Below are 14,435 nucleotides of genomic sequence, written 5' to 3'. Positions count from 1 at the left end.
CGAAAGGATGTTTGCTTCCTCGATCCATTTTTGAACACGTTTTAAAATAATGCGTCCAGCTACCTTCATTAAGGCGTCAATATGAGAGATTGGACGATAGCAAGATGGATCGTGCCTGTCCCCTTTTTTAAAAATGGGGACCACTATCGCTTCTGACCATGTTTGTATTAATCCGTGGGTATTGGCACTGTTCATCACTAAAGTTAATCGGGGGCCCAGAGGTCTATTTTGGCTTTAAAAACATCTATTGGTATGGCATCCGGGCCCAGTGCCTTACCAGACGGACTTTCTCTAATGGCCATACTCACCTCCTCGCAAGAAAAAACAATGTCCAGCGGGAGGTTTTTCAGGGACGATCCGGTATTGTCAGAAGGTGTAATATAGCCCTGAGAAGAAATACAATCTGGACCTAAGCTACCATACAGGTTTTGAAAGTGAGCGACCCAAGTATCCCCATTTATAGCAATGTCTAGCATTTCCGGTTGTTTTCCTCGTACAAAGGGTGCGTTTACCGCCTTCCAAAAGGCAGTCGCGTCTTTATTTTTTGAGGAGGAAATTAAAGCTTCCCAAGCCTCTTGTTTCAGAGCTTTTTCCCTATTCTTAATTGCACCACGATATTGGTGTCTAGCCTGTCTGTTCGCCTCTAAAGATCTAGGGTTAGCATGTACAGCCTTTTTTAGGGATTTTAATGCAGAGGTACAGTTTTTATCAAACCAGCCTCTGATTTTGTTTGGTCCGGGTTTGAATTGACAGGACATTAGGAGTTTTAATGTATCTTGTACTTTTGTAAAGAATCCAAGATTTTTAAAGGATCTTCTGATGGAGACAGACAGATGTTAATTTCTGATTTTCTTTTAAAAAATAAGGTTTCAAGAAATATTTCAGGGACTATCTTATCCCATTTGAGGGTATAACCGTTGGTACGTCCTATGGAGATGGGTTCTTGGTAGCTAGTGATATTTTCCCTGATTTGTAGCGTCTCTATTCGCTTATTTAAATTAAAAACAATGGCGTAATGATCCCCATAGACATCATCCAAAGTCTTCCATGATGAGAGCAAATAAGCATGTGATTTGGAAAACAAAGTAAAATCAATCACAGTATTTGAACCTCTACCATGGAAGGTTGTGTGGAAAGGCACGGACGGTGAGCATAAGTCATTTACATAATCCAAATTAAAATAAAAAAGGAAACTATTTAAAATGTCCCCCGTTTTAGAATGGATAAAGTGGTTCAAAGTATCATCCATGGAAAAATCTAATCCACATATTTCTTTTGGTCCATACTGGCAAATGTTACAATTAAAATCACCCAGCCAGGCGAACATACACTCCCTGGGTGTAGATTCTTTTATTGTAACAATTGTATGACTTAAATCGTTTAAAGTTTGTTTCAAAACTTCTGGGGCTAGGTTATTATAAAAATGTACTAAGATAAGGTTAAGGGAGCTTCCCCACCCAATCACCACTATCTGATAGAAGTCTTTAGGTATGTGTGTCAACACAGTTAATCCGCTGGCAATGCTAATATATATACCCAATCCACCCTTATTTCTTCCCTGGTTACTCGCCAGGGCCGGAGCATGGAAAGTCTGGTACCCTAATAGGTGCATTGGGCTTAATGCCCAGGTTTCTTGGAAGCATAGGATAGAGTAACTGTTCACTATCTCCAGCCATGGTTGTAAAACTATTTTTGATGCAAGACCGGCTACGTTCCAGGTAAGTAAAGAAATTGGAGAGTAAACGGGTGTCGGTATAAGAATATTGGGCATAACCCCTTTTACCCCCGATGCTTAAAAGCACTTGTTACAGACAAAGATACAATGTCAGCACTATCATCAGTCCCCAGATTTCCCCCCGGGTTAATTTCCAGGTGTTTAATAGGCAGACTTAAGGAATTTCCAATGCCTAAAATAATGTGAGTAGACAATACAAGCATACTATTATGTGACAATTTCTCCCCCACGGAACGCTAATTTTTTGCCTCCATAGGGGCTAAAGGAGACACCATATCTTGCAATTTCAAGGGACAAAGAGTAGCATTGTCGGTCACATTCAAATCAATGTTAGCTACACAATACCCCCCCCCCCGTATCATATACTGGCTCGTGGGATCTACTCGTCAATGTAGGAGTGACAGAGAAAAATTCATCTGATATATTAAAGTCACTCATACAATCTCGAGTGATCCCTACGTCAAAATTTCGAAAATTAAGTCATTCATTTGCCTCTAGGCCAGAGAGGGGTTCGAATAGATTGTGTAACGGAATGTTCCAATACTCATTTGGATTTATGGGGTGGTTTTTATTATTTACTGGACAGAAATATCTATGGGAGCGTTGAGGTGGAAAAGTGGGGGGGAAGTTGTTGGTGTATTGTGTGGGAACAGTAAAATATGGGATACGATGGTCTAAATTTGGGCGATTAACGTTGCGACCAATTGGAGGATGATTGGGGGGCATCAACAGAGCTTCAGGATAAAAATAGCTCAAATTGCGAGATGATACACCCCCCTCGCATCTCCCTGGGAACCAATCACTAATAAACGTAACCACTCTATGGTCCCTAAAATTTACTATCACCACATCCCCCTCAATGTCTTTGGGTCTAAGACCTACCCACTTGCACCGTCTTACGGAGATTATATCTCTGTTTAGATGTGGAGGAAGGGGTCTATTATTTTGCAACCAGTAAATAACCTTGTTTTTGAGACTTGTATTATGTTCAATATTTCCTGATGGCACAATTGGAACTCCAGTTAAGATGATAACATAATTAGTTGACTCTGGGGGTGAATCCACAATGTTACTTAGGTTTGATTTTACTCTATTAATTATAGTTGCCTTAATTGGGGGGGCGTTTATAGAGGAAGGAGGTTTTTGGGGACCTAATTTAACCTTCTCTTTATGTGTGTCTTGAACAACCATCCATTTGGTTGAATTAGTGTGAGCGGGCATGTTTTTAGGTAAATGGTTTACTTTCTCTGTCTTCGTTGGTTTCTGTGTTTGCTGTTTAATTGTTGGACAAGTTTCCTTAAGTTTAGGTAGATTGGGATTTTCAATGAGATTAGAAGCTGCCAAAATACAATCTATTTTTTCCTCCAGCCTTTTGCCTCTCTCTATAAGTGGAAGTAAGAGAGATTTTAGAAGACGTTCAATTGTCTCCATTGTCTCTTTAGTCAACAAAGCTTCTGCGCCTGGGGTTGATGTTATTGGGGGCCCCGTTAATACACCATTCTCTAATTGTTCAGAGGGTTTCTGGACCAGGGTCAGCGGACTCGATAATTCTCTCGCCTCGGTGCCCACTCTGATCAGCGTTCACACTCGGCAACTCTGGGCATTAGCTTGCCTCATCTTCACTAACGGCCCCACCAGACCGCCGGGGATGCCTGGTCTCACCCTGGAGATACCCATTAAGGGACCATCTCTCAGGGAAGCCAGGAAGGGTTTCGCAGCGGTCGAAGCGCCTTGGGACCCTACGGGTAAGTAGTGCGCTATATAAATGCCTATACATTTACATTTACATTTATTAATTATGTCCACTAGGGGAGGGGGGTACCTAAGATATTTTCCCCATTTTTAACCCCTCCCTTTCTCCTTCTTTTTTTTGGTGGAGAACGATGTGCTCCCAAAAGCTTTTTACTTTTATCTTTAATCACACTAACTGCAATCAGCGGTAATGTCTCTATAGGACCAACAGCCTCAACTGGTGGAATAGAAAATGGTGAAGAAGCGTTTATATTCTGCTGAGAGACAAGATCTAGGACAATAGGGGAATTTAAATCTATTAAAGAGTTGGAGATAATAGGTGACCCATTTGGAGTAAGGTCGTTAGTAATATCAATGGCAGGTAGAGATCGGGTCTGATCTTGAAAAATGAGTGGGATGTTATCAGTGCTGAATAACTCGGCATCCACTTCTGCCGACCTATTACTATGTAATTGTGTAGGAGGAACTACCTTTTGGGGGGAGATTAATGGTTTATTTTTAAGGAGATCGATAGAGAAACGGCGCTCCGCACGTTTCTCCGCCAACAAAATCTCTTTATCTATTTCTCTGGTAGCCCTCGCAAAATATTTATCTAGGGCCCCAAGTATTGAAACCCCAACAGTAGAAGGTAAGGAGTTCGGTACACCTGTAGACATCCTAACTACTCAAAAAAGATGACAGTATAAAGGGTAATCTCATTTATACCAGACCAATACAGAAGTGAAATAAACACAAAGGCAGCAAGAATAATGTATACAATAAGTAGAAGGACAAGAAGCCCCAGCTTACTAGAAAGTACTTTCAGCTAGAAGGGAGCGTCCGATGGAAAACGTTAGAGAGTGGGCCCGGCCCAGCCTCCTGCAGCCCCTGACGGCCACAGACAGCCCCGCCCTTGTCCCGGGCTTCTCCCGGCACACTCCCGCGCGCGTCCCGCGGGACGAGGTTCCGGTCAGTCCTTTAAGCGCCTCCTGGCGCCACGCAAAGATGGAGGCGGCATCCTTGCCGCAGATGGGGCAGCTGGGAAACGAAGTCCGGTAAGGGGGCTCGGCGGAGCCAAGCCCGGCCGAGAGGATAGGCGGAGGGATGCCCGGCCCGTAGGTAAGAGCGGAGCACTGCCCGGCCCTGTGAAAGCAAAAGTCTGCCCAGAAGAAAGTTGTTACAAGGGGGACTCGGCCCCGGTCAGTCCTTTAAGCGCCTCCTGGTGCCACGCAAAGGTGGAGGCGGCGTCCTTGCCGCAGATGGGGCAGCTGGGAAACGAAGTCCGGTAAGGGGGCTCGGTGGAGCCAAGCCCGGCCGAGAGGATAGGCGGAGCGATGCCCGGCCCGTAGGTAAGAGCGGAGCACTGCCTGGCCCTGTGAAAGCAAAAGTCTGCCCAGAAAAAAGTTGTTACAAGGGGGACTCGGCCCCGGTCAGTCCTTTAAGCGCCTCCTGGCGCCACACAAAGATGGAGGCGGCGTCCTTGCCGCAGATGGGGAAGCTGGGAAACGAAGTCCGGTAAGGGGGCTCGGCGGAGCCAAGCCCGGCCGAGAGGATAGGTGGAGCGATGCCCGGCCCGTAGGTAAGAGCGGAGCACTGCCTGGCCCTGTGAAAGCAAAAGTCTGCCCAGAAGGAAGTTGTTACAACGGAGACTCTGCCCCGGTCAGTCCTTTAAGCGCCTCCTGGCGCCACGCAAAGATGGAGGCGGCGTCCTTGCCGCAGATGGGGCAGCTGGGAAACGAAGTCTGGTAAGGGGGCTCGGCGGAGCCAAGCCCAGCCGAGAGGATAGGCGGAGCGATGCCCGGCCCGTAGGTAAGAGCGGAGCACCGCCCGGCCCTCTGAAAGCAAAAGTCTGCCCAGAAGAAAGTTGTTACAAGGGGGACTCGGCCCCGGTCAGTCCTTTAAGCGCCTCCTGGCACCACGCAAAGATGGAGGCGGCGTCCTTGCCGCAGATGGGGCAGCTGGGAAACTAAGTCCGGTAAGGGGGCTTGGCGGAGCCAAGCCCGGCCGTGAGGATAGGCGGAGCGATGCCGTCCCGTAGGTAAGAGCGGAGCACTGCCCGGCCCTGTGAAAGCAAAAGTATGCCCAGAAGAAAGTTGTTACAAGGGGGACTCGGCCCCGGTCAGTCCTTTAAGCGCCTCCTGGTGCCACGCAAAGATGGAGGCGGCGTCCTTGCCGCAGATGGGGCAGCTGGGAAACGAAGTCCGGTAAGGGGGCTCGGCGGAGCCAAGCCCGGCCGAGAGGATAGGCGGAGCGATGCCTGGCCCGTAGGTAAGAGCGGAGCACTGCCCGGCCCTGTGAAAGCAAAAGTCTGCCCAGAAGAAAGTCGTTACTGGCTTATAAACTACCAATACTCCCGTCTGAAAATGGCATCATACCTGATCTCATTTTATGGCTTCCGGGGTTGGGGTTGTAATAGATGCTGCAACGAGAGTCAGAAACCCTCTGTGTTAAAAGTCCCATCAAACTCGCTAACATTAAATCCAAAATTGCAATACCTCGCGTTCGGCCCTTACCTCATAGAGCGTTGGTTGTAAATAAAGACGACCAATGAATCACAAGAAAACGTTCCTCACAATAGTACCACGAGCTGAAAATAAAGTAAAAGAGTCCCCGCGTCAGTAGCGTTAAATCACTGTTTATCCACGGTATATAACCTGCTCGCATGAACCATGTTCACCCAACCTGTAACTCACTGTACCAAAACGCTAAGAACACTCGACCGGTGCAACCGTGCATCACGTGTGAAGGTCCCGCCTATCCCTGTCTATGGATATGCAAATTTAGTAGTAAACATAAAGAGCAGACTCGGAATACCAGAGAATACGTCTAAAGAGGCTGAAAACCTGCAAAAGGTTTCCAGATAAGCTCGTGACAATATGCCAAACATTATTTTAAATAACACACCCGCGTAATGCCACACAGTACAAAACCATGTAGGCGTCAACGTAATATCCCGAAACCATAACAATAAAAGTGATGTGCTGTGTGCTAAAGTATAAGGATGAAACTGAAGATAATCATGCTTAGTGGTGCATAGGAAATGTTATAGAGAGAGTAAGGTAGTGTGCATCACCTAGTCAAGAAAAAGAATGAAAAATTGAATGAGCTGCCTCTGTCCAGTGTTCCAATTTCATGAAAAAGAGAGGTAAGATAAAGAGTATGCAAGTCCCTCACAATATAAACGTTCTCTACAACCATGCCGCTTACAAAAAACATAAAAGTTCGTAATGATCGTTAAGACCCCCCGGGATTAAGGTACCAAGGAATTTGATCCAGTGTGTTTCTCTCCGTGCAAGTGCAGTGTTTAAATCAATACCTGTGTGGGTGTTAATGCGTTCTAAGATAGTGAACCGTTCCTGAGGGATTGTATGTGAAGCTGTTACCCAATGTGCCGGCAAGCAAGAATTCATGTTTTTGTTGCGGATGCGACTTTTATGTTCCACAATTCTCGTTTTTATTTTTCTGCTCGTTCTGCCCACATATGAGCCCACAAGGGCACTTAATCGCATAAACCACTTTTTCTGTATTGCAATCTGATGTATGTTTCAAAGTAATAGCTTTCCCAGTTAGTGGATGTCTAAATTCTTTCCCCACTATAACATTGCTTTATTGTCCGCAATTGTGGCATTTTCTTATCCCTTTGTGAACAAACTTCTGAGTAGTTACTGGCGATTTAAGCATTTTCCTTATGTTTTGAGAGCGCGTATGTGCAAACAATTGTGAACCATGAAAGATCCCTCTAAAATCAGATTCATTTTCAATTAGTTCCCAACGTTGTCGTATGATTGATTTGATCTTGGGAGCTTGTGCAGAATGTTTCAACACAAAAACTTCCCTCTTTTGAGGTATTTTGGTTTTTTGTTGCAACAGTTCCTCTCTTTTTTTCTTAGATACCGTCCTCTCAGCTTCACCCAGTGTGTCTTCAGGGTACCCCCTCTGTTTATATCTGGAAATTTGTTCTCGAATCAGTTCCTCACATGTGTTTACATCTGATGCAATCCTCTTGATCCTCATTGTTTGTGAGATAGGAAGATGTTTTTTTAGGGATAGTGGGTGTGCGCTGGTGTAATGCAATGCATTGTTGACATCCGTGTTTTTTTTATAAACCTTAGTTGCCTAACCCAGGTGTGTTTTCTGGATTTGTATGTCCAAGAAATAAATGGTGCGTGTACCAATTTCATGGGTGAATTGTATCCTGGGGTTACACGTGTTTAAATTATCAATGCATGTCTCCAATAACTCTCTTGAACCTTTCCAAATGACGAGAATATCATCAATGTATCTTAAAAACATTATAGCGTGTTCTTGCCAATCCGGATGGTTCCAATATAGATTGGTGCCATCAAGCTATAACGGAAACATGTCCTAACCCCAAAGAAGAGACAGTGAGTGGTGCAGTGAACACAAATTATATGCAACACAACATACAACATTTAACAATTAACATATAATATATTCTGCAACTAGGACAATTTCTTTAACCCCTTCGCTGCTAGGCCTTTTCCCCCTCCTGTGCTAAGGCTTTTTTTGGTGTTTTGGGGTAGTGCGCGCTTAGGCCCTTGTAACTTTTTGACCACATAAGGGATCCGCGCCAAATTTGCGTCCTTTTCTTCCAACATCATGGGGATTCTAAAGGCGCCCAGGGTTTGTGGATTCCCTTGGAGGGGTCCCAGAAATTAACCAAAATATAGTGTTTTTTTTGTTTTTTTCAGAAAAATGGGAAAAACGGGCTGCAAATGAAAGCCTCTGGCTTTTTCCCTGAATATGGTATCAAAAAAGGGTTTGTGGGGCTGAATTCTCCATTTTCTCAGCTTTTAGGGAATGACAGTGTTTTGTCAGAGAACCGAAATTTTTCACTCAGTTTTGGCATTTTTCTGGGACATAGCCTATTTTTGCTATTTTTAGAGCTTTCCACCTCCTTCCAGTTAATGGTAGAAATGAGTTTGAAAGCAATAATGGATCCTGGAAAGCTTTACATTTCCGAAAAATAGACAAAATTCTGAATTCAGAAAGGGGTCATTTGTCTAAATCCATGAAGGGTTCGTTATAGAAACTAACAGTTAGATATTGGAATATTTGAAAATTTGTTGAAAACAACGGCCTTTTGTCTCAACGTTTTCACCTATAACTTTCTCTAATTTTGACAGCTCTTGGAAAGCAATATACCGTTACATCCGTTAGACCTTCCTGGTTGTGGGGATATATGGGACTTGTAGTTTCACCAAGAACCCGACGAACCCAGATCCAAAAACTGAGCAGCAACTTGCAATGGTATTTTTTCATTTACTGGGTATAGTGCACTTTGTCTTGGAAAATGTACACATGGAATAATCTGCATGAAAGACACCTATGTATGTATGAATTGGGTACAAATTATAGAGTTCAGAAACAGTATATAATTGCACATTTTCAAAGTTGGGAATACTCATACTAGCATGAGAATTATTGGTCATTTTTCATAAAGTTTTTTTTTCTACACAATATCTTTCATTCAAAGGGAGAAATGCAAGAAAGCTCAATTGGTAATAACAGTTGATTTACAAATCTGAATTACCCCAAGTGTCCCGATAAAAACGGTACCTCACTTGTGTGGGTCGGCCTTGTGCCTGCGACAGGAAACGGCGCAAAATGCAACGTGGTCACACCTAAATTTTGCAGTTACAAATTGACCCTTTTTTGGCAAAGTGCCTACCTGTAGTTTTTGCACCCTAGTTCTTCCGGCACCTAGGGAAACCTAGCAAACCTATACATTTTTGAAAAGTAGACACCCAGGGGAATTCAGGATGGGATGACTCGACTGCCTACCACCAGGTTTTGTTACCCAGAATCCCTTGCAAAGCTCAGATTTTGAAAAAAAAAACACATTTTCCTCACATTTCTGTGGTGGAAAGTTCTGGAATCTGCGTGGATCAACAAATTTCCACCCACCCAGCGTGCCCCCAGGTCTCCCGAAAAAAATGGTACCTCACTTGTGTGGGTCCGCCTTGTGCCTACCACGGGAAACGGCACAAAATGCAACGTGGTCGCTCCTCAATTTCCCAGTGAAATCTTAAGCTCTTTGGACAAAGAGACTACCTTTTGTTTTTGAGCCGTAGCTCAACCAGCACCTAGGGAAACCTAGCAAACCTATACATTTTTGAAAACTAGACACCCAGGGCAATTCAGGATGGGGTGACTCGTCTGCCTACCCCCAGGTTTTGTTACCCAGAATCCCTTGCAAACATAAATATTTGACCAAAAAAACACATTTTCCTCACATTTCTGTGGTGGAAAGTTCTGGAATCTGCGTGGATCAACAAATTTGCACCCACCCAGCGTGCCCCTAGGTCTCCCGAAAAAAATGGTACCTCACTTGCGTGGGTAGGCATAGTGGCTGCGACATGAAACCGCGCAAAACGCAGCATGGTCGCATCTCAATTTCCCAGTGAAATTTAGCACGATTCGGACAAAAAGACTACCTTTTGTTTTTGCGCCGTAGCTCTGCCAGCACCTAGGGAAACCTAGCAACCCTATACATTTTTGAAAACTAGACAACCAGGGCAATTCAGGATGGGGTGACTCGTCTGCCTACCCCCAGGTTTTGTTACCCAGAATCCCTTTCAAACAAAAACATTTGACCAAAAAAACACATTTTCCTCACATTTCTGTGGGGGAAAGTTCTGGAATCTGCGTGGATCAACAAATTTCTACCCACCCAGCGTGCCCCCAGGTCTCCCGAAAAAAATGGTACCCCACTTGCGTGGGTAGGCATAGTGGCTGCGACATGAAACAGCGCAAAACGCAGCATGGTCGCACCTCAATTTCCCAGTGAAATTTAGCACGATTCAGACAAAAAGACTACCTTTTGTTTTTGCGCCGTAGCTCTACCAGCACCTAGGGAAACCTAGCAAACCTATACATTTCTGAAAACTAGACACCCAGGGCAATTCAGGATGGGGTGACTCGTCTGCCTACCCCCAGGTTTTGTTACCCAGAATCCCTTTCAAACAAAACAATTTAACCAAAAAAACACATTTTCCTCACATTTCTGTGGTGGAAAGTTCTGGAATCTGCGTGGATCAACAAATTTCCATCCACCCAGTGTGCCCCCAGGTCTCCCGAAAAAAATGGTACCTCACTTGCGTGGGTAGGCATAGTGGCTGCGACATGAAACAGCGCAAAACGCAGCATGGTCGCACCTCAATTTCCCAGTGAAATTTTGCACGATTCGGACAAAAAGACTACCTTTTGTTTTTGCGCCGTAGCTCTGCCAGCACCTAGGGAAACCTAGCAAACCTATACATTTCTGAAAACTAGACACCCAGGGCAATTCAGGATGGGGTGACTCGTCTGCCTACCCCCAGGTTTTGTTACCCAGAATCCCTTTCAAACAAAAAAAGTTGACCAAAAAAACACATTTTCCTCACATTTCTGTGGGGGAAAGTTCTGGAATCTGCGTGGATCAACAAATTTCCATCCACCCAGTGTGCCCCCAGGTCTCCCGAAAAAAATGGTACCTCACTTGCGTGGGTAGGCATAGTGGCTGCGACATGAAACAGCGCAAAACGCAGCATGGTCGCACCTCAATTTCCCAGTGAAATTTTGCACGATTCGGACAAAAAGACTACCTTTTGTTTTTGCGCCGTAGCTCTGCCAGCACCTAGGGAAACCTAGCAAACCTATACATTTCTGAAAACTAGACACCCAGGGCAATTCAGGATGGGGTGACTCGTCTGCCTACCCCCAGGTTTTGTTACCCAGAATCCCTTTCAAACAAAAAAATTTGACCAAAAAAACACATTTTCCTCACATTTCTGTGGTGGAAAGTTCTGGAATCTGCGTGGATCATCAAATTTCCATGCACCCAGTGTGCCCCCAGGTCTCCCGAAAAAAATGGTACCTCACTTGCGTGGGTAGGCATAGTGGCTGCGACATGAAACAGCGCAAAACGCAGCATGGTCGCACCTCAATTTCCCAGTGAAATTTAGCACGATTCGGACAAAAAGACTACCTTTTGTTTTTACGCCGTAGCTCTGCCAGCACCTAGGGAAAGCTAGCAAACCTATACATTTCTGAAAACTAGACACCCAGGGCAATTCAGGATGGGGTGACTCGTCTGCCTACCCCCAGGTTTTGTTACCCAGAATCCCTTTCAAACAAAAAAATTTGACCAAAAAAACACATTTTCCTCACATTTCTGTGGTGGAAAGTTCTGGAATCTGCGTGGATCAACAAATTTCCATCCATCCAGTGTGCCCCCAGGTCTCCCGAAAAAAATGGTACCTCACTTGCGTGGGTAGGCATAGTGGCTGCGACATGACACAGCGCAAAACGCAGCATGATCGCACCTCAATTTCCCAGTGAAATTTAGCACGATTCAGACAAAAAGACTACCTTTTGTTTTTGCGCCGTAGCTCTGCCAGCACCTAGGGAAACCTAGCAAACCTATACATTTCTGAAAACTAGACACCCAGGGCAATTCAGGATGGGGTGACTCGTCTGCCTACCCCTAGGTTTTGTTACCCAGAATCCCTTACAAACATAAAAATTTGACCAAAAAAACACATTTTCCTCACATTTCTGTGGTGGAAAGTTCTGGAATCTGCGTGGATCAACAAATTTCCACCCACCCAGCGTGCCCCCAGGTCTCCCGAAAAAAATGGTACCTCACTTGCGTGGGTAGGCATAGTGGCTGCGACATGAAACCGCGCAAAACGCAGCATGGTCGCACCTCAATTTCCCAGTGAAATTTAGCACGATTCGGACAAAAAGACTACCTTTTGTTTTTACGCCATAGCTCTGCCAGCACCTAGGGAAAACTAGCAAACCTATACATTTCTGAAAACTAGACACCCAGGGCAATTCAGGATGGGGTGACTCGTCTGCCTACCCCCAGGTTTTGTTACCCAGAATCCCTTACAAACATAAAAATGTGACCAAAAAAACACATTTTCCTCACATTTCTGTGGTGGAAAGTTCTGGAATCTGCGTGGATCAACAAATTTCCATCCATCCAGTGTGCCCCCAGGTCTCCCGAAAAAAATGGTACCTCACTTGCGTGGGTAGGCATAGTGGCTGCGACATGACACAGCGCAAAACGCAGCATGATCGCACCTCAATTTCCCAGTGAAATTTAGCACGATTCAGACAAAAAGACTACCTTTTGTTTTTGCGCCGTAGCTCTGCCAGCACCTAGGGAAACCTAGCAAACCTATACATTTCTGAAAACTAGACACCCAGGGCAATTCAGGATGGGGTGACTCGTCTGCCTACCCCTAGGTTTTGTTACCCAGAATCCCTTACAAACATAAAAATTTGACCAAAAAAACACATTTTCCTCACATTTCTGTGGTGGAAAGTTCTGGAATCTGCGTGGATCAACAAATTTCCACCCACCCAGCGTGCCCCCAGGTCTCCCGAAAAAAATGGTACCTCACTTGCGTGGGTAGGCATAGTGGCTGCGACATGAAACCGCGCAAAACGCAGCATGGTCGCACCTCAATTTCCCAGTGAAATTTAGCACGATTCGGACAAAAAGACTACCTTTTGTTTTTACGCCATAGCTCTGCCAGCACCTAGGGAAAACTAGCAAACCTATACATTTCTGAAAACTAGACACCCAGGGCAATTCAGGATGGGGTGACTCGTCTGCCTACCCCCAGGTTTTGTTACCCAGAATCCCTTACAAACATAAAAATGTGACCAAAAAAACACATTTTCCTCACATTTCTGTGGTGGAAAGTTCTGGAATCTGCGTGGATCAACAAATTTCCACCCACCCAGCGTGCCCCCAGGTCTCCCGAAAAAAATGATACCTCACTTGCGTGGGTAGGCATAGTGGCTGCGACATGAAACAGCGCAAAACGCAGCATGGTCGCACCTCAATTTCCCAGTGAAATTTTGCACAATTCTGACAAAAAGACTACCTTTTGTTTTTGCGCCGTAGCTCTGCCAGCACCTAGGGAAAACTAGCAAACCTATACATTTCTGAAAACTAGACACCCAGGGCAATTCAGGATGGGGTGACTCGTCTGCCTACCCCCAGGTTTTGTTACCCAGAATCCCTTACAAACATAAAAATGTGACCAAAAAAACACATTTTCCTCACATTTCTGTGGTGGAAAGTTCTGGAATCTGCGTGGATCAACAAATTTCCACCCACCCAGCGTGCCCCCAGGTCTCCCGAAAAAAATGGTACCTCACTTGCGTGGGTAGGCATAGTGGCTGCGACATGAAACAGCGCAAAACGCAGCATGGTCGCACCTCAATTTCCCAGTGAAATTTTGCACTATTCGGACAAAAAGACTACCTTTTGTTTTTGCGCCGTAGCTCTGCCAGCACCTAAGGAAACCTAGCAAACCTATACATTTTTGAAAACTAGACACCCAGGGCAATTCAGGATGGGGTGACTCGTCTGCCTACCCCCAGGTTTTGTTACCCAGAATCCCTTGAAAACATAAATATTTGACCAAAAAAACACATTTTCCTCACATTTCTGTGGTGGAAAGTTCTGGAATCTGCGTGGATCAACAAATTTCCACCCACCCAGCGTGCCCCCAGGTCTCCCGAAAAAAATGGTACCTCACTTGCGTGGGTAGGCATAGTGGCTGCGACATGAAACAGCGCAAAACGCAGCATGGTCGCACCTCAATTTCCCAGTGAAATTTTGCACGATTCTGACAAAAAGACTACCTTTTGTTTTTGCGCCGTAGCTCTGCCAGCACCTAGGGAAAACTAGCAAACCTATACATTTCTGAAAACTAGACACCCAGGGCAATTCAGGATGGGGTGACTCGTCTGCCTACCCCCAGGTTTTGTTACCCAGAATCCCTTACAAACATAAAAATGTGACCAAAAAAACACATTTTCCTCACATTTCTGTGGTGGAAAGTTCTGGAATCTGCGTGGATCAACAAATTTCCACCCACCCAGCGTGCCCCCAGGTCTCCCGAAAAAAATGGTACCTCACTTGCGTGGGTAGGCATAGTGG

The sequence above is a fragment of the Lissotriton helveticus genome, chromosome 10 (assembly GCF_964261635.1).
Source record: "Lissotriton helveticus chromosome 10, aLisHel1.1, whole genome shotgun sequence".
In the NCBI taxonomy this organism is placed as follows: Eukaryota; Metazoa; Chordata; class Amphibia; order Caudata; family Salamandridae; genus Lissotriton; species Lissotriton helveticus.
The sequence above is the reverse complement of the archived record's forward strand: the minus strand, read 5'-3'. Positions refer to the sequence as shown.